General features: G+C 41.4%; 2 protein-coding genes across 3 annotated transcripts in view; one reads left to right on the top strand and one right to left on the bottom strand.

Moving 5' to 3' along the window:
• The window catches only part of SPOPL (speckle type BTB/POZ protein like), a 65,456-nt gene extending 59,501 nt beyond the window's left edge, over positions 1-5,955 (bottom strand). The window contains exon 1 of one of the 2 annotated variants that reach the window (XR_007718144.1): positions 5,604-5,853. The gene's annotated coding sequence lies outside the window, so the exon portion shown is untranslated. Of the gene's footprint in view, positions 1-5,603 lie in introns of both variants that reach the window. The other variant, XM_050750988.1, reaches the window with a different exon arrangement.
• Positions 1-20,312, top strand: part of HNMT (histamine N-methyltransferase) — a 1,236,603-nt gene that overhangs the window by 530,442 nt on the left and 685,849 nt on the right. The gene's annotated exons all lie outside the window — the stretch shown is intronic.

A 20,312-nucleotide genomic window follows, 5' to 3' on the forward strand; every position in this document is an offset into this window, starting at 1 on the left:
TGAGAAACCTTTAAATGGTACGGCCAACCTCTCCAACCTACTACTCATGTAATCTAGCCCCATTTTCTGCCTTTGCAGACTTTCAAATTACTTAAAGTATCATTTCTTTAAACTCCTCTGCCACCTATGATTAACTCGCCCTCTCCACCTATGTAACTCGACGTTCAGAAACACTCTGCTCAAGGGTCACTTTCCTTAGAAAGCTTCCCTTGATGCCCCTGCTCTGTGCTTCCAAGGCAACCTGAATAAATTGCCATGACAGCACTCATCACACAAGAAAAACAAATATTTGTTTAATCATCCATGGTCCCTAATCTCTGAATTCTAATCCCATACCTAGAAGTCTAGTATTCAGTGTCTGATAAATAGTGACTATTTAAGAAATACATACTATGAATGAATAAGCTGTGAAAAGTTTTAGATACTTATAGAACAGCCAAATGATAAACAAAAACATGTCTGAACTCAGGAAGACAGATAAGGCTCATGTTATAGATTTAATATTTTAATTTAGGATTGTAGTTTTAGCAGATCAATACAAAATTCATCGTCAAACAGTTTATGGGTGGACTGACTACCAGAAATATAAAATTTTCTTCCTGTTGCTGAATTCAGCATATGCTCCTTAGTTTGCCACTTGATTGATTTCCCAGTTGCATTCAAAATATTCAGCCGGCCACTCCCTTCTTTTTCAGTCTATTGCCTTGGCTTCAGTGATACCAACAAAATTTTCCTCCAATCTCTAGCTTCTTCCTTCTCAGCCTCTTTAGTTCCATTTCTTTCTACCAAAGTTCAAATGCAAAAGATTCACAGGGCTTACTCATAAGCCCCCTTATCTTCTCTATACTCTCTCCTTAAGCAATCTCATCCCTCACTCCAAGAAATCAATTATAAACTGTACGCTGACTATTTCCAATTTATTTCCAGTCCAAACCTCTTTGCTGAGCTCCAGACCTATACATCCAATTGCTACTAGACATCTCTACTTCTGTGTCTTAGTCTCAAGTTTAACAAGCCTCAAATTGAAAAATGACCAATACCTCCCCCTTCCCTGAAACTACAAAATAAAAAACTGCTCCTCCCCCAGTACTCCCACCTGAAGCACAAGAACTACTGGCCCTGGAAGTCAGCCTTTTCCTCTCCCCAGGATCCCCAAATCTCATCCACCTCTATATCTATTATATCTATATAATTTTTCCTCCCAAATATTTGTCAAATCAGGCTAGTTTACCTCTATCACTGCCATCCGGAACCAAGGTTCCATCAACTCTTGACTACATTATTATAACAGCTAATCTCCATACTATTCAAATTGTGATCTGTGCACTGACACTGATCCACAAACTTTTGTTATTGGTCTGAAATGAAATAAATATAGAAACCTAGAGAAAGCATTTAGGAACTTTTACAGCAATTTGACACTGCCACAGCAAACATCTTATTGTGTGTTACTAAATACCAGTATGAATTGAAAATTAAAACAAAATTGGTCCTTCAACACAGACAAGCTTGAGAGACAATGACTTAACTAGTCTCCCTGTATTTATACTTGCCTCCTTCCAACCTATTCTCTACAGAGCAGCCAAGTGATTTTTTTTAAGCAAAAATTTGGGTAACTTATTCAGCTGTTTTCTCTGGTGGCTTCCTAGTGCTCTTGGGATTAAGTACAAAATGCTTAGCATGGATTTTGGCCATTGTGATCTGCTCCAGTCTATTCCCCATCAACCAACCGCATGTACTAAGGTTCAGTTCTTACTGGGTCTGTCAGTTCTAGAAAGTTGAAATTGCCAACATCACTTGGGTCACTAAAAGTTCATCCTTTAGGTTTCTGTCTAAAAGTCATTTCTTCAGAGAAGCATTCCCTGATGGATTGGTGGGCCTTCATTCTTTACAATGATTTTCCTTTGTAGCAGTAATGGTAACTAATTACTTTTTACAATTTTTTCTTTTTTCTTTTTTGAGACAGAGTCTCACTCTGTTGCTCAGGCTGGAGTGCAGCTCATTGCAAGCTCTGTCTCCAGGGTTCAAGAGATTCTCCTGCCTCACCCTCCCAAGTAGCTGGGACTACAGGCGCGTGCCACCACACCCAGCTGTTTTTTTTTTTTAAGAAGAGACGGGGTTTCATCATGTTGGCCAGGCTGGTCTCGAACTCCTGACCTTAAGTGATAAGCCCACCTTAACCTCCTAAAGTGCTGGGATTATAGATAGGAGCCACTGCACCTGGCCTGTAATTTTTTTCTTTATTTTATTCCCCAAACAGACTTCTGCCTCCATGAATACAAGTAATATCTTTCCATTACCACATGTCACCAGAGACTAGCACAGTGCCTGGCACAGATGAGTTGTTAATAAACTTTCGTTAAGTGAACAAATCCAAGTAAGCAAACAAAACAGTGAGCCTGACCACTAAATGTAAATGCCTTCAATATCTAGTCATACATAAGGCTTGACATAAGACTTTTGACGAGGTGCTTTACAAGAGTTACATCTCCTTTACTTTCTTTACTAAACAACATGAAAAGAGAAGGAAACTCTGCTGTGAAGCTCACATTTATAAAAATAAATAAATAAGATATTCAGAAAGGTGAAGAATTTTCTCTGATCAACAAGGAAGTGAGTCTTCTCTAAAGTAAATCAACAAGGAAGTGAAAGGTGTGAGAGTCAAAAGAGTAATCGATGAGAACTATGTTGCCTGGCTGCAATACTTTCTCAATTGTCTGATTTTGCAGAAGTTAACTCATCTGTTTCTCAAGTTCCTCATTTGTAAAATAGGAATAAAAAAGTCTTCTTAAAGAATTATTATGGGGTTTAAAAAAGTTAATATATATAAACTGCCTGACAGTGCCACATTAGAATATAAATTACAAAAAAAGCAGAGACTGCATATTACTCTTCTCTGTACAGGAGCTTTTCTCAACTAGGGCTTTGCAGAAATTAAGCCCCACAAAAACTGACTGGAGTAACCACTTCCTCAGTTCTCTCAAGAATGGTACATAGCTAGTACCATTCTAGGTGCACAGGAGATGAGATAATTCATTACATAGCTTAGATGCCTCAGAGCATTAGGGTTTGATTTTCACCCAGAAACATGGTGCAAAAGGGCCACTCTCATGTATCCCCAATGCCTGGCACATGGTAGATGCTCATTAAATATTTTTGGAAAGAGTATTTACAAAACCAAAGAAATAGTGCTAGGCATAGAGTAGATGCTAAATGTCAATTTTATCCCAGCCTTTCAAAGTTCTATAAGCTTTAAAAGTCTGATTCTAGGGAAGTTTTCTTCAATCTGCACTGCTTATAAAAATTCATGGCCAAAAATGCAGATATAGACATCAGGAAAGCCAAGAAACGAAATGTTGGAAGGAACTAGGTGGAATCAGTGAGAGGTGCAATACAGGTAGAACCTGGATATGCAGGAGAAAGAGCAAAGGTTATTCTAGGTCAGGGAACAGGATTACCAAAAACAGTGTCACCCCAAGTATGGAATATGCTCCATGGTGGCACAAGAATGATTTTAAACTATAAATGGAAAAACATTTTTATTTTGATAGTTACATATGTACATATTTTTACATGTAATTAGGACAGCAAATAGTGATTTCAAACTTTTACTATTTAAAACAACACTAAAGTAAGTAATATCTATTCAGATCCTTTAATGTGAGTCCTTTAAAAATGTAATAAACAAGCAATAGTGCACAAGAGGTAAGCAAATGCGGCAAAAACTGTCAGCATTTTTTTAAGTGAGTAAAATTCTGTAAACACCAAGCCAAGAAGACATGTGAATATGAATGAATGTAACACATGAAGAGAAAACGGCCACCAGTCTTCTGAATGAAGCCAAGCCAAAGCTCTATCTCGAGTAGTGATTGAAGATAAAGGTCAGATGAGTACGAAGAATACCACCAGTTTTGAGTATTTAACTTACAGTACTAACATTTTCATCTGTAAAATCTCAGTTTCCAGTAGATGAATCTATTATACACAGTACTTTCACTTTGTTTATTCTCAAAACAAAGGTAAAATTGTAGAAGTTCCAAATAGACATCTGAAATAAAGACTGACCTATCTGCAGCTTGGCAGTCAGTTGACTTGCAACTGGTGGGCTACAACCCTGTAGTTTTCAAATCAGAAGGAATTAATTTATACAATAACAAATTATAAATGCTATCTATGTCAAAAAAAAGGATGTTAAATGTCAAAAAAAAAAAAAAGACAGTAGCTTTCCATTCCCACTTTCCTGTCTTGGAATTAACCTACCCACAAGTCGGATCAAGTAAAACCAAGGAGTGATGATAAAGATAACATTTATCAGATATTTGCCCTGTGCCAGGTACTGTTTTAAGTACTCTACTTGTATTTACTTGTGCAATTATTAGCACCATTCTATGAGGTAATACATAACCCCATTTTACAGCTGTAAGAAAACTGAGGCCAAGAAATATTAAATAACTTCTCCAAAGCCAAAGCTGGTAGATGGCAGAGCAAGGATTTACACCCTGGTAACTATACTAGTTTGAGCTCTACAGAAGAGTTCTTAACCACTAGGCAACATTTCTCACAAGAATGATGAAATGATAATTTGAAATATTCCACCAATCCCATTGTGGCAGGAGAGAAGTAATTTTTCAAGGTATGAACCTTTTACCTCGTCAGTTTCCAGTCCAAGAAACAGTGAATTCAATTGCAAGTAGGAAAGTGAGTACTACAACGGGTCAAACTAGGCCCAAGATTATTCAAATATAGACAAAGCATCAGAAGCCTGGGAAGAATCACTGAATGACAGAGTTCAGTCAGGAAAGAGAAGCGAAAGTTAGGATAAGCAGACGGTGAATATTATTTCTACTGGGTTCTGTGACTGCTTTGAGAGAGAAAATGCTACCATCCCTTTTCTTTTACGTTGAATCCGTATACAAATACATCGACTCAAAAAGAATTAGGAAAAAGGAGAGCAGCAGGAATAAAAGTGGGCTTTCTCAAGACTTGGACCCCGAACCGCTCGGTTAGCTTGATGTACTCTGGTATAAGTGAGCAAAAATGTATTAGAAAGCAGGTGGCGAGGTTAAAGGCATGACCATGGGAGTGGAGGTACTGAGCGGTGTGCGGAGCTGAGAACTCTGCCTAAAATGGGCTACCAGGGATGAGAGTTTCAAGTGTCTGTATTTGGGATGAGGAGGTATGAAAGTGGACGCTGCGCGGTGGGAGAGGAGGCAGTTTCTGGCTTTGGGCAGCACTCAGGTAAAAAGGGGCAGGCGTGGAGGTATACAGGTATAGACGAGGAGGGAGACCAGAGGAAAAGAAGGGGCGAGGCCCGGGTGTAAAACGAAAGGGGATCCTGGAAGGCGGAGGCTGGGAAATCAAAGAGGGATTGGGGGCATCCCCGGGGAAAGCGGCGCCGCCGCGCGAGGGAAGGGCGGTCCGGCGGCTTGGGAGGTAGACTCCAGAGCAGGCCGGAGCTCGCCGCCCGAGCGGGGGTCCGGGACCCAGAGGGAAGAGGGCGCAGTGAGGCACGAGCCGGAGGCCGCCGGTCTTCGGCGAGCCGGGGGAGGGGAGCAAGCGCCCGGGGCTGCCGCGGGACCAGGGGGAGGGGGAGGGGCGCCTACCTGGACGTGCGGGGCGGCAGCGGTCAGTCCCGGCGGAGACTCCTCTCCTGCAGAGGCAGCGGCCGCGTCGGCCCTGGGAGTCCGAGGCTGCGGTGGCAGCGGCAGGGGTGATGGCGGCAAGTCCCTGTGGCGGCCGCCTCCGCCGAACTGCATCCCTCCTTCCCGACCCGCCCTCCTTCCCTATCTCCCGCTCCTAAACTTCTTCCCCGGGATAAACAAACCCGCCGCCAGGGGCGGCCACCTCCGCCGCTCCCGCCCCCGCGCAGCCCCCACCCCCCCCGCCGCGGGTCAGTCTGGGCTCCGGCTTCCGAGTTACGACTCCTGCCCCGGCCCCCAGCCCGCGAGGGCGCGTGCGCGCGGCGGCGGCGGCGGCTCGCGGGCTCCTGCGGGCTCTTGCTCCCTCCTCCAGCGCCGGGCACTTCCGGGCGGGCCCGGATCTGCCGCCGCGCTTGGGAGGCCGCCGCCGCCTGGCACTGGGCTCCCGGCTGGGCAGGATCCGCAGCCCGCACCGCTCTGGCTAGGCGTGCGGAGGCGCCTTGCTTAGCTTGACCCTTATTTGGCCAAGTGTAAAACTTGTCCTGCTTAAAGCCTACTGAGACCTCCTAACTGGTCTAATCCGCGGGAGACGCCAAAGGCGGCGGCCGTATGTGCACACAGGATTTTCTTGGGTCCAGGAAGCCAGGGTAGAACTGTTGCTAAACTCCCGTTGTGAGCCCAGATCTGTAAGAACTGCTGAGACACAACCAGCAATATACAGGCTCCAGTTGGAAATCGAGAACTTTCCAGGTAGATGTAGTGCCCCATGGAGCAGTTTTCGGGTGGAGGGGATGAGTCTTAGCTGGAAGTCTCAGGCCAGAAGGAGAGCCTGCGGAGGGGCGAGGGGCGGCCAGGGATGCCTAGGAAGTGAGTGCAGAAGAGCAGGCGGCCTCCTGGGGCTGCACGGTGGGAAATAAAGCTGCACTTGCACAAATGTGTGAAGAGAGGATGGGACTGCCTTGTCTCTGCGGCCATTTAGTTTAAAAAGGGGGTTACAACTGAACTCTTTATTCCCCACGGTCATGGGACAAAGATACTTAAGCTACCAGGAGTAAACTTCTTTAAAGAAGTTTGGGGGACCAGCAACTCGGGCTTTGCCTGAGCAGGCATGGACATCATTCAAGGATCCCAACTCTACTTTAACTGCATATGTCGGCAATTTTTTTTTTTATTTTTTTTTTTTTATTTTTTTTTTTTAGACAGGGCTCTCTGTCACCCAGGCTGGAGTGCAGTGGTGCCATCACAGCTCACTGCAGCCTCGACCTCCTAGACCCAAGTGATCCTCCCAACTCAGCCTCCCAAGTAGGTGGGACTACAGGTGTGTGCCATGCCCAGGTAATCTTAATTTTTTGTAGAGATGAGGTCTTGCTATGTGGCCCAAGCAGATCTCGAACTCCTGAGCTAAAGGGATCCTCCCACCTTTGTCTCCCAAAGTGCTGGGATTTACAGGCGTGAACCACCACACCCGGCCATAAATCAACTTCTCATTGCTTACCTGGCTTTCCAAGAAAAGAGGTGGGGGAGGGAAAACATTTATTATTTTGCTATGTGCTGAGTATTCTAAGCATAGACTTGTATCATCTCTATTCTCTCAACAACCTCCCTACAACTTCAAGGTAGAAATTATTTCCATCTTAAAATTAAGCAACAAAAACTAGAAATGGGAAGTAATTCATCCAAAGTTTACTGGGATTTGAATACTGGACAGTCAGATCCCCTCATTTCAATCTTTTTTGTTTCTTTTTCTTTTTTCTTTTTTCTTTTTGTTTGTTTGAGATAGGGTCTTGCTCTGTACCCCAGGATGGAGTACAGTGGCATGAGCTTGGGTCACTGCAACCTGCACCTCCCGGATTCAAGCAATTCTGTGCCTCAGCCACCAAGTATCTGGGACTACAGGCGTGAGTCCGACTAAATTTTGTATTTTTAGTAGAAACGGAGTCTCACCATATTGCCCAGGCTGGGCTGAAACTCCTGGACTCAAGTGATCCTCCCGCTTCTGCCTCCCAAAGTGCTGGGATTACAGGTGTGAGCCACCACATCTGGCCTTACAGTAGCAATCTTATTGACTTATTTACAAAACAGATTTATAAAACAAAATCTGTGCCAAAAGTTTTCAGATAAAGATAAAATTAGCAGTGTAACCATAAAATTCAAAGTTGCCTTGGGCTGAGTTCATAGAATGTTTATGCAGATCAAGAAACTCCAGAAGTTAAAAAACAGAAGTGGAAGTGAGTATTGGGAGTGGGGAAGAGTTGGTGGAGAGAGGAAATATTAGTGTAAACATTTCAACATCTCCAAACACCAGCAAAGAACAGTTAAAACTATTTGCTATACTCACTGTGCAACCGTGTAAACTTTGTAGTATGTGACATACAGCAAAAATTACATGTAATTTTTGACTAAGGCTTTTAGCTCTTTCAACCCCTTCGTAGTATGTCACCTCCCTCTCTTCCACTAATTAAAAATTTTAAGACACCTAGTAAATATAATACACTCAAAGAATTAAATTATAAGTTCATCAAGTACATTTCCAGTTGGAAGTTAAGAATAATGCTGACCCTTCACAGTTGACTGGGCTAAAGTTGGGAACTGATTCAATAAACTTCCACCACAAGGATGTCAAATTGCTCCTCAGGGTATTCTCATAGAGTCTTTTCCCTAGGCTTGATCTCCTTACTATCCTTAAGTGTTAGGACACACCATTCCTCTCTTGCTAGCAGTATATAATGACTTTACCCACCAATAAAATGATAGTAAGAGTGAATATGGCTTGTAAGTAATGCTAACAAAACTGTAACGGCTTAGCAAAGTAGAAGATGGTTTTATGGTCAATAAGCTTGGATTTAAGCTTATTAAAGCTTGATGCTTTATTACCAGTCTGCTAAAGAACTACCTTCTTAATTTGATTTCCTACTTACTGGATACCTATTGGAAAACTAGAGAGATAAGATAGGCTTTCATTTACTGCTGCCATAAGTAAATTTTTAAAATAGATAAATAACAGCTTTATCATTAGTGTAGAGCGCAGTGTGCCTCTGCTAGGCCAGTATCAGGCTTGCTTTGTTTAAGGCATTAACCATTAGGATCACCCAACCTGTCCTGCCTAAAAGCCTACTGAATAAATATGCATATAACTTTTGCATATTTATTTTGCTACTTATTGTTGATTTTCTATAGGAAACTATTTATACTCAGGGTATATGGCCAACTTGGAAGTTCTACTTCCTATAATTATGTCAGCAGTTAGTGAAGATGATCAGAACAGCCGTTCTGAGTTTAATAAACACAGATGAGCCTCAGACTCTGGATCTCCATGACCCAACCCTATGAGGCTCTGCCTAAAGAACCAATCAAGCTTCCCACTTTGATATTTTAGTGACTGTAGCATCTTGTTCCTCTTCTAAATTAAACACCACAGATGCTCCCATTTCATGGCTGTGTAGGCACGATGGACTCACCACTGCCTTCCATACCACCACCTGCTTTATACAATAATTTTCCAATTCTAGTTGTCAAAAACTAAGCTATACAAAACTCACAAATCCATTATTATCTTCCATGTAGAGATAAAAAAGCAAGGAATATGCTTGTTAGCAAACATGCAATACTTTATAAATCCTTGGTGATGTACTTGTTGGGCTTGCTGCTTCTGGGGATTTTGCTAATGCCTCTACAAGTTTTAATGCAGTCCACCAAGCTCTTTGCTAGTAAGCTGATTTCCACTATTTTTCCGTTTCCTTTTTCTTTCTTTTTTTTTTTTTTTTAAAAAAAAAAAAGAAACAGACAGGGTCTCCTTTTGTTGCCCAGGCTGGAGTGCAGTGGTTATTCATAGGCATGATGATGGCTCACTGCAGTTTCAAACTCCTGGACTTAAACAATCCTGTCTCAGCCTCCTGAGTAGCTGGAACTTATAGATGCACACCACCATGCCTGGCATCCCACGTATTTTTCTAAGTATCATTCCCTTCTTTCCTAAATTTTCTTCAAGGAAACCAAACTCAGTCCCAACTTCCACAAGCTAACACTTATACAATTAGAATGACGTTTAGTTTCTGGAATCAATGTGGAAAGAAATGACAACTCATTTGCTGATTATTTTTCACTGTAATAAATATGAGGCCTTTTATCTCGAAGGAAACACCAAATCCTTGTTTAATATTAATAGCTTGTAAATTATTGTACACATAATTTCATTCTCTCTTCTCATGTCTTCGTTTTTCTGCCTCTGGCTTTTCATCTTGCTTGTGAATTCCTAGTTCTGTAGTACTTTTATATTATATGATACTGACTTCTTAAGGTTGCAAAAAACTTCAGAACTCAAACAATTATACCTCTAACCCTTGTCTAGTGATGCCTATGGCAAAAAAGGACCCATACATTTGATGTACTCACTCAAAAATCATTCCCAGAGAATCCTCAGAAAACTCAGAACAGGGCCTACCCTGAATTCTGAGAACAGGACCATTTTTAAGTCCTTTAAGTCCTTCATTGGTACCCTTCCTCTTACTTTCTTTTCTTTCTTTTCTTTCTCACCTTTCTCTTTTTCTTTCTTTTCTTTTCCTTTTTTTCTTTTCTTTTCTCCCTTCCTTTTCCTTCTTCCCTTCTTCCCTTCCCTTCCCTTTTTTCCTTTCTCTTTCTTTTCTCTTTCTCCCTTCCCCCTTCCCTTCCCTTGCCGTGTCTTGCTCTGTTACCCAGGCTGGAGGGCAGTGGTTCCATCATAACTCAGTGCAGTCTTGACCTCCTGGGCCCAAGGAGGATCCTCCCATCTCAGCCCCCTACAGGCATACACTATCAAGTCCAGCTAATTTTTTTTTTTTATTTTTTGTAGAGACAGGGTTTTACTATGTTGCCCAGGCTGGTCTGGAACTCCTGGCTTCAAGTGATCTTCCTGCCTTGGCCTCCCAAAGTGCTGAGATTACAGGCATGAGCCACAGTGCCCGGCCAACAGCCTCACCTTTATGTCCCCAGTCACATTATGTCAAATATTTCAGAATGCTTCTTTGTTCCAAATTAAATACATGTTCATAAATTTACTGCTTTGATTCTTTGGATAATCTGTCAGGTCTACTATAGGAGAGATGATTTTTGTTGTTTTTCTTGTGAAAAATTTGAAGAATAAGTTGAATGGTTGGCATACTGCTACATTTTATAGCCGTTCAGTTAAATATTCATTTGAATTAGGTTTTAAACGTGATGGAGGCTCTTGAAATGCTAGTAATTCCTAGATTCTGTATCATTAGTGTCTCACACATTAGAAATAGCAGTACCTCTGCTGGGAAATATATCATCTGGGAAAAGTCTTGGCTATGCTACCTGTAGGTCTTCTATTCATATATAGTAAAAGAAAAACAATAAAAATGATCTCTTCTACAAGATTATCCAAAACTCCTACAGCATCCCTCCAGGCATCAGCTGAGGGCTCTTATCCAAAGTCGCTTACTGTTGCTGGAATTCTTTTATTCTGCCAGGATCCAGGCAGTTGCTGATGCCATGATCTAGTCCCTAATGACCTCTCTCTTCAGCTTGGCCAGCTAAGTCTCTCCTGCTGGCGCCCTGGCCCTGCCCCTTCTCTGCTCTCAGGTAACAGAGAGAGGAGTTGTGGTTGGCCCTGGACCCTGGATACAGACCCAGGGGAAGTCTAAAGCTCTCCACTCTGTTCTTCAGCCAGAGGCCACCAGCATCTGCATCAGCCCTAATTGGCTCTAGAGGTACAAATGATAGGTCTCCTCCTCTTTTATCTCTGCTCAGTCATCATAGTGTCTCCCCGTCAGGGTCTGTGGTCTCCTCAGAGAGACACACCCTCCTCCCTATCAGGGCCGTACCTGGCTAGAAGAGTTTGTTTAAACATCTGCCCCTGCAGTGCCTACTGGGTGGTTTCCTGTCTTTGTGTCCTTCTCCTAAATTGGAGCCACTTCACCCCAGTCATCTTGGAACCTGACTCAAGAAATGGCAGTTCCATACCTATTTCTCTGGACACACAAAGGGGTCCTGTCTCCAGGGTAATCTCCAATTGGATCACTCCCTGTTTCACTTAGACTCTGTTGCCCCTGCTCCCAGCGAGGATGCATATAGAATAGAATTAGGCCCTGATCCCAGACAAGCAATCTAGAAGTCCATTCTCATTGGTTGACCTTCTGTGGTGTTCCTGAAATTGCCTTGTAGCCAATCAGACACTAAGTAAACCCAGGAGCCTTGGAACCTCTGGACCTCAGTGTTCCTTGACTCACTGATTTTCCACTGGTCTGGTGCCTCAGAAGAACCAGATTCTCCTGTTCAGTCATCGCTTCCCTTCTGCTGCCTACCTGCTTTAGAAACTAAGCCCTGTCTTACTTTGTCAATTCTGTATTTATACCCCCACACAACACTGAATGGCCACCGGCCTCTAGATGGTTCTCCTACACTTCAGTCTTTTACTGCTAGCCTGCCTGCCGAATTGGAAACCCTGGTATGACCATTTCCAAAATTAGAAACCAGACTGCACCATCTCCAGGGGCACTGTGCCTGCATCTCTCAGCACTTAGTCAACCCAACCTCTGCAACTGTCCCAGACACCCTTCCTTCCAGTCTCTTCTTCTCCCCTCCCCCACATTTCTGGCTATGTGTGATTTGGACTTTTGCCTTCCAGTCTTTGCCCAACCTTGCTGAAGTCTTAACACACTGAACCTCCCCTGCCCGAACTATGCCAAGCAGAAGAAAGACCAATTCAAGGGTTACATAAACCCTGCATATTCTTTTAGAGGCCTCATCCCACACACTATCAAACACTGGAAAATGTAGTCCTATCCCACATGAAAAGCACAATGTTTTGTTATGAAAAATTAAAGGAATTCATATAATTTTCCTCTTGAAGTATTTATTAATTTCATTTTACAGTCTGCTTTGTATTTTAGAGCCAGGGCATTTTCTTGTCCAGCTCTCAAACAATTTGATAAGACTGGGAAAGGCTTATGAGCTCTGGGCACTGCACCTACCGTGAGAACTTGAGCCTCAAAGGATTAGAAAAATGCCACTGGGAGGGAAGCAAACACTTACACACGTCTCTATGACACAGTTCAAGCCCCTCACCCCCATCATCACTTAAATCTCTCTCTTGCCCAGTTTCTATATCCTAATGGGCTTCTTTGCCTGATCCTCTGTCTTGGCTCCTCACCTTCTGCCAGTAGCTGTCAGATAAACACTCCCCTTACTCCCAAAGTGAGCTGGCCTGCCTGGATTTCAAGAGTTTCACCAGCCCCTAGATTCCCTTTCAAGCTCTTGTTCCACCTCTGAGGACCCTGCCCCCAGGCGACTGCCGCTTTGGACTGTGGCATTTGTTTGCTTGACCCTGTAGAAATGATAACTGGACTCTCTCAAGGCTGCAGCTTCATCTGGCTCTCTGGAGCCCCTTTCAAAGCCCTGGTCTGGGACTGCATATTGGGTCCTTCAGTCTTGCCCTGCCTGCTGGGACTGACCAGCAAAGGCCACTTGTGTCCCAAGTAGGACAGCTACCAGAAATCACACTTCACATTTTCCTACTTAAGGTGCCTGTTACATTTCCCTGTGCTTTGAATGTCTCCTTCTCTAAAGGAGCCTTTTATGACTCAGTTACATGTGGCATCCCTACTACACTTCTCTGTGGCTTTTCTGATCATTTATGCAGATTTATGCAGATTAAGAACATATACAAGAAAGTCAAAGTATCCCCAGCAATTACCCCAGATTACATCTCTTCTAAATGTTAACCATTACTCGGTTGAAATAGCCATTAATAGTTGGCTTTTTTGTTCCAGGATTTCTGAGGTCTCTATACTAGTGATTCTGCAATTTCAATATATTTCTTAGAATTGAATTACACATATTTTGGGTACACAGTGATCTAGTTAAGAGGGAGAATCTGCAATTATATATTTTTGTCTCTTTAGTCTCCTTTCTCATTTTTTTCCCCAAAAAGGAAATTAGACTAGATTTTTAAAAATGGTGTTCTGCTACAGTCTGCAATTTTGAGAGGAAAGGTGATGAATGCCTTTATTTTCATGTCGTCAAAAGCTCAGCAAGAATTTTCCTCTATTTTGACCGTGGAGCCTACTGTGTGCAAAACAGGTGTGACAAAATCCCACCTATTAGAGCTGTTTTCTATTTTCTATTTAAAAAAAAAACTTTTCTTTCTGTGATAATCACTTAACCCTACGAGGCCTGGATATTTATACAAAAAGGTACAGGGCTTCATTTGTCAAATACTCTTTCTCTTCTGAGTTTGATTTTTATTTTTGTTATTTAATTGTTTGGTCCAAGATAGACTTAAAACATCTTATTTTGAAAGAAAACATGATTGAGCTCCTGGAATATTTACTTGATCACTTGAACCAATCCATGGTGTTCCTCCATTGGCATTCCTCCGCGGGACATGTGATGACTAGCCTGCTAGTCTTGGAAGATACTCCTCCCCTGCCCTTCTCTCTTCTTATCTCAGCTGGCGTCTGCAGGCTGTTTTCCAGACCCCTGTGTCAGCTGGCTTCCTACTGGGCTAGGCTAACAGGGAACACTGTCCGGTGACTGGAGGGTGGGAAAAACCAATGTATCTCCCCATCTCTTTCTGCTTTAGGCACCATCCCCTGCAGCAGCTCTCTCCCCAAAGGCTCCCTCTCTTGCTGGACAGGCCTACCATGAAATCAGCGCTGGGATCTGACAATACCACCTCCTCCTGCCACCTACTAAAAAGTGTAATAGTTTCCTGTGGTTGCTTCTCCAGGGAAGAATTTCCCCTGGATTCTTCTCAGTTTTTTCATCACCTGTGCAACAGATTCCTTGTATCACATTCTTTGTTCGAAGAAATAAGTGTGGTTTCTGTTTTTCTAGTTGAATTCAGCAGATTCATGCATTTTGTGTTTTCATAAGGGTCTTACCCTGCTTAGGGGAGAAGGAATGATTTTCACAGGAAAGCAGTCACATTCAGTTTAGGAATCTGCCTGTGCTTCTCCAGATGGCTTTAGTAATGTCATTGTTTTTTCCACCTCTTACTCCCCATACTTGCTCCTCACCTCCCATATCCAACCTATGTCTCTCCTGCTTCCTCCATTCTTAGAGCATATGATACCTATCTTCTGGGGTCACATTCCCAGAGGTGCACAATGATTTGTTTTTGTTTATTTTTACATTTCTTTTCATATAGTGTCCTTAACAAGAGTGTCACTACTGTAGGATAGGATAGCAAAAGAGCACTGGGTTTTTCATTCAGAATGCGAATCAGTATCACTTGTTTGAATCCTATTCTTGTCCTGCACAACAGTGCCCTGGATAGCAGAACAGAAAAAAAGATAATTTCACCACAAATCTATGAGGAGAAAATGAGATGAAACATATGAAAAGATTGTGCAAAAGATAAAAGGCTAAAAGAAAAGAAAAAAGACCAGGTATGGTGTTTCATGCCTATAATCCCAGCACTGTGGGAGCCCAAGGCAGGAGGATCACTTGAGCCCAGGAGTTCAGTACCAACCTGGGCAGCATAGAGAGGTCCTGTCTCTATTAAAAAAATTTTTTTTAAAGATAAAATGCTAAGCAAATAAGAAGTTATTGTTTTGATATAGTAAATAAGCCTAAATTAGCTGTTTTTCTTGAAACAATTGTAATTTTAAAAGTTACCACAAAGGTATTTCTCAACTAGAATTTATACAGAAGCTTAACATCACAGAGTCTTGATCTAACATGATTTCTCAATTTCAGTTCTATTGACATTTGAGGTTGGATAATTCTTTGTTGTTGGGAGCTGTCTTGTGCATTGTAAGATTTTTGGTGGCATCTCTACCAGTAGCACCCACTTGTCTAGTTATAACAATCAAAACATTTTTCAACATTGCCAAAGGTCCCCTGGGGGAAAAAAATGAGAGAGACAAATGAGCCCCAAATTGAAAACCACTGATCCAACAAAACCTACTTGGAAAAATGTCACTTCTTTTTAATATAAGTTGTTACAACAAACAATAATTAAAAGAAGTCTGGTTTTTCATACATTATTTGGGAAAAGTCTTTTAAAAATGCAGTTCAGTCATGAAATATAATCTTAAAGATCCATAAACTCTACAGTGAAAGTCAGTGGTGATTGTCACAGCAGTGGTGTGTGTAACTAAGTATTTATGTTGGAGAAGCTAATCTTCCTGTTAAGTATTGTGGTTGGACGACCTGACCAAGATGGCCTTTCTTCTTCATACAATTAATACCATTGTTATTTTTACTAGGTGTTAAAAAATATACACTAACACTTTATATCTGACTTTTTTTTTTTTTTTTTTTTTTTTTTTTTTTTTTTTTTTTTTTTGAGACGGAGTCTCGCTCTGTCGCCCAGGCTGGAGTGCAGTGGCCAGATCTCAGCTCACTGCAAGCTCCGCCTCCCGGGTTCACGCCATTCTCCTGCCTCAGCCTCCCGAGTAGCTGGGACCACAGGCGCCGCCACCTCGCCCGGCTAATTTTTTGTGTTTTTAGTAGAGACGGGGTTTCGCCGTGTTAGCCAGGATGGTCTCGATCTCCTGACCTTGTGATCCGCCCGTCTCGGCCTCCCAAAGTGCTGGGATTACAGGCTTGAGCCACCGCGCCCGGCCCTGACTTTTGTATGTTGAAATCCTTTGATGTCCTTTAAAAGGCAAGGTAACTCTGATTGAATATTAGTAGGAACATATATTTCACTCATAACATGACTCAGATATTCTGGGTTTGTACTTGTATGGACTACCTTAAGTAGGTGCAGGACTTAGAATTTTATGAGCATCACAGCTAAGTCACAGTCTATAGAATCATTCATATTTCAATTCCTAATATGATAGTCTTAGCTACCATTTAATTTCTAGAAAACTGTAAACCAAAGTATAACTATTTAAAGTCTAGAAATTGTTGTATTTAAAATGTTGATTCCAGCTCTACAAATATGTCTCTTCTAACTTATATCAATAGGTTTCTAAAACCAGTTTTCCATCTCCACTGTGTCAGTTAGCTTTCTTCCCAGCTAAAGAAAATATTGACCAAAGCAAGTTGCAAAACAGGTGAAACTGGTTGTAGTTACTTTTTGCTGGGAAGATAAAAGAGATGTAACTACTGTCCTTGACATAAGTATATTGCTAAGCTTTGTGGACACACATTCTGAGATTGCTAAAATACTTACTGCTTCAGTAAAACTACATTTATTTCCTCATCTGTCATTTTGCATTCTCCTAGTTAATCATCTTTTGGGAGACAATGAGCCTCCTTTGAAGGACTTATAGGCATTAATAATAATATCACTATACAAAAATTAGTATGTGTTGCTCTTCTTTTAAAGATATTTTTGTACGAGATATTTTAATAAAACAATCTTATTCAGTGCTGCTTTTTGTAGTTGGTGAAAAATAAATAAAAACTATCTTAGAATCGAGGCAGATGGTCAGAGTTTTGGATGCAGACAGTGGGATTAAGTTCAGTCAGAAAGTTAGGGCATTTTCATTTGCTGTCATCCTTTTGAATTTGAAGGACTTTGGACCAAGCCTGCCTCTCCAGTTCACTGTCATGTTCTCAGTTCATCACATTTTACATCTGGCCTACACTTCACATCTGTCAAGCCTCTGTGCAGACATTTGGATCTGTAAACTCTGCCAGGACAAAGCTTGGGCTAGCATCCCGTACTATAAATGACTATTCCCCAGTGGAATATTTTGTTTCCAAAAAAGAAATCTATTTGAGGTATCAGTGCTTGCCCCATCTGTTTTTTAAGATCTGAGAAACAGCTATGTAAATATACATAGAAATGATTTGAGTCAAAGCCCTCATTCTCATCATAAATAAGGAAGGAAAGGCATTGATGATGGGCCATTTCAGAGTCCTCCCTGCTATCTCTGATTTAGAAAAAAATATATGGTCAAGATGGAGTAGTAGAACTAGATTTACCCTCCTACCTGTAACAACTAAACAATAACAAAAACAGACAAAGGACATGCAACAATGGTTTTCATGACACTAGACATCAGGCAATGGACATGGTGATTCTTGAAATACAGGAAATAAAAGGGATGAGAACTACTGTTGCCCCAGCTTACTAATTTGAGAGAGTTTTCAGGTCATGACATGTGGTAGGAGAACGGAGGTGAAGCCCAGTTATGATTCTGAATTGAGGCAACGTTGCTGAGAGTCCAGGAAGATCAATGCAGTGAGATTTCTTAGGAGAGAGTGACAGAGGAGAGAGAGAGAGCTGTGCAGAGTGAAGCCTGGGGGTCCACAGAAAGATCTCCATCAAGTATTCAGAAGAGTTTTGATCATGACTATGAAGAAATTACATGAGGCCTAGAAAAGGACCATCTGGAGGAAGTAGACAGAACCTGTGGCCATGACATACATAGGGCCAGGAGGGCCAGAAATAGTGTCTGTTCCCACTACCAGCCAGATTGGAAAAACTCATAATTCACAGGCACTGGATAAAGTACTCAAGAAGGTCTTGCCTCAGTGGTGGGAAATAATTAGCCCTAGCCTGAGAACTGCTTTCAACCTGCCAAACAAATCATAAACGCAACATCTGAAAAGATCAAACTGTTTCCAAGTAACTTAACATTATACCTGTATGAAGCTCAAGAAGATTTATGAGAGTTCAAAAGTATCCAGCACCCAACAACTTCACAAAGTATGCATGCAATCAAAGATTACCAGGCATACAAAGAAACAGAAAAACACAACTCATAATGGGGAGAGCAACCAATCAATCAAAACGGACCCAAAATTGGCACAGATGATATAATTAGCAGAGACAGACACTAAAACAATTATTGTGACTATGTTCCAAATGTTCAAAAAGCTAAGTAGAGATGGAATATATTTTTAAAAGCCCCGAATCTGGTTGGAATTTCTGGTGGGAATATAAAATGGTGCAGCCACTTTAGAAAAGTCTGGCAGTTCCTCAAATTTCTAAACGTATAGTTACTACATGACATAGCAGTTCTACTCCTAGGATGTACCCAAGAGAAATGAAAATATTTTTGCACAAAAACTCATACATGAGTGCTTCTAGCAGCCTTATCTTTAACAGCCAAAAGGTGGAAACAACCCAAATGTCTATCATCTGATGAACAGATAAACAAAATACGGGATATACATAAAATAATCAAATATGTTTAGTCATAGAAAGGAATAAATCATGGACACATACTGCAACCTTGCAAACATGCTAAGTGAAAGAACCAGATACAAAGGCCCGTGTGTTGAATGACTTCATTTGCATGAAATGTCCAGAATAGGCAAATTCATAGAGACAGAAAGAAGACAGTGGTTGGCAGGGATTGGGAGATTGGAAAGTGACTGCTAATGAATGTGAGGTTTCTTTGGGAAGTATTGAAAATATTCTGGAATTAGATAGTAGTGATAGTTGTACAATCTTTTCAATACACTGGATACCACTGAACTGTATACTTTATATGGGTAAATTTATGGTATGTTAATTATATCATAACAATGATGGTTAAAAATGGATTCAATCGGAATCAATATAACTTTCTACTACCATATTAGTTGTATAAACTCTCTTCCATTTCACTCCTCCTATTCTGTCCCTAACCCATCCCATCTTTTCACTAGTACGGTTTCACAAGGTTACCAATGACCTGAATGTATCTAATTCATTGTCAACCTCTGTTCAATTTTTCCTCAATCTCTCAGCAGCATCAAAATCTCTCAACATGGCATCTTTTTAGTAACAGCATCATCTTCTATAGATTTCATGAAATACACTCACCTAGTTTTCTCTTACTGGACGTCATAGCTGCATACTCAAAATCTTCACTTAAATGTCCAGTAGGTATCTAAAACCTAACATGTATATGACAGAGTTCTTATCTACTTGCTATAACTACATCCTACAAATGCACTTTAGGTAGGCCCGTACCTACTCTTCCCCTAGTCTTTCCCATGAGAGTTAATACACAATCATTTCTCCAGGTGCTCAGGCCAAAACCTCAGGAGTTGTTTACCATGTTTTATTGCTGTCTTTCCCTAACCCTACCGCATCGAATGCACTGGCAGGTCTTAGTAGTTCTACCTCCAAAAATCGATGTGGAATCTGTCTCCATTCTCCAGTTATTTATTCAGAGGTTTAAGAAGAGGCATGTGGAATGGTGCCTGAGGGATTAGAATCTATCTGGTCTTGTGAGCAATTGTATGAACATTCACCTTTATTCCAAATGAGATACAGAGTTTTGATCAAAGTAATAACATGATCTGACTTAAGTCTTAAAAGGATCACTCTGACTTCTATACTTAAATTAGACTGTGGGGGAAAATGAAAATAAGGAACCCAATCAGGAGGCTATTGAAATTTTAAAAAAGGATTATGGTTCGTACTAGAATGTTGGGGGCAATGGAGGTGTAAGTGGTGATCGAGTTCTATTTATACTTTTAATATAGAGCCAAAAAGATTTGTTGATAAAGTAGATGTGGAGTGTAAAAGAAAGAGAAATTAAATGATGCCAGGACTTTGGTGTGAGCAATTGGAATGATGAGTATGCCATTTCCTGAGTAGAGGATCATTGAGTGAGCACGTTTGGATAGGCGGATATAAATTTGGTTTTTAAAATTTCCAGTTGGAACTATTTATCAGGTACCAGATAGAGCTATCAAAAAGGATAGTGGATATATAAGTCTGGAATTCAGAGGTGAGATCAAGCTGGATAAATAAATTCTGGAATTTTCAGT

Source organism: Macaca thibetana, chromosome 12 (genome assembly GCF_024542745.1).
Source record: "Macaca thibetana thibetana isolate TM-01 chromosome 12, ASM2454274v1, whole genome shotgun sequence".
In the NCBI taxonomy this organism is placed as follows: domain Eukaryota; kingdom Metazoa; phylum Chordata; class Mammalia; order Primates; family Cercopithecidae; genus Macaca; species Macaca thibetana.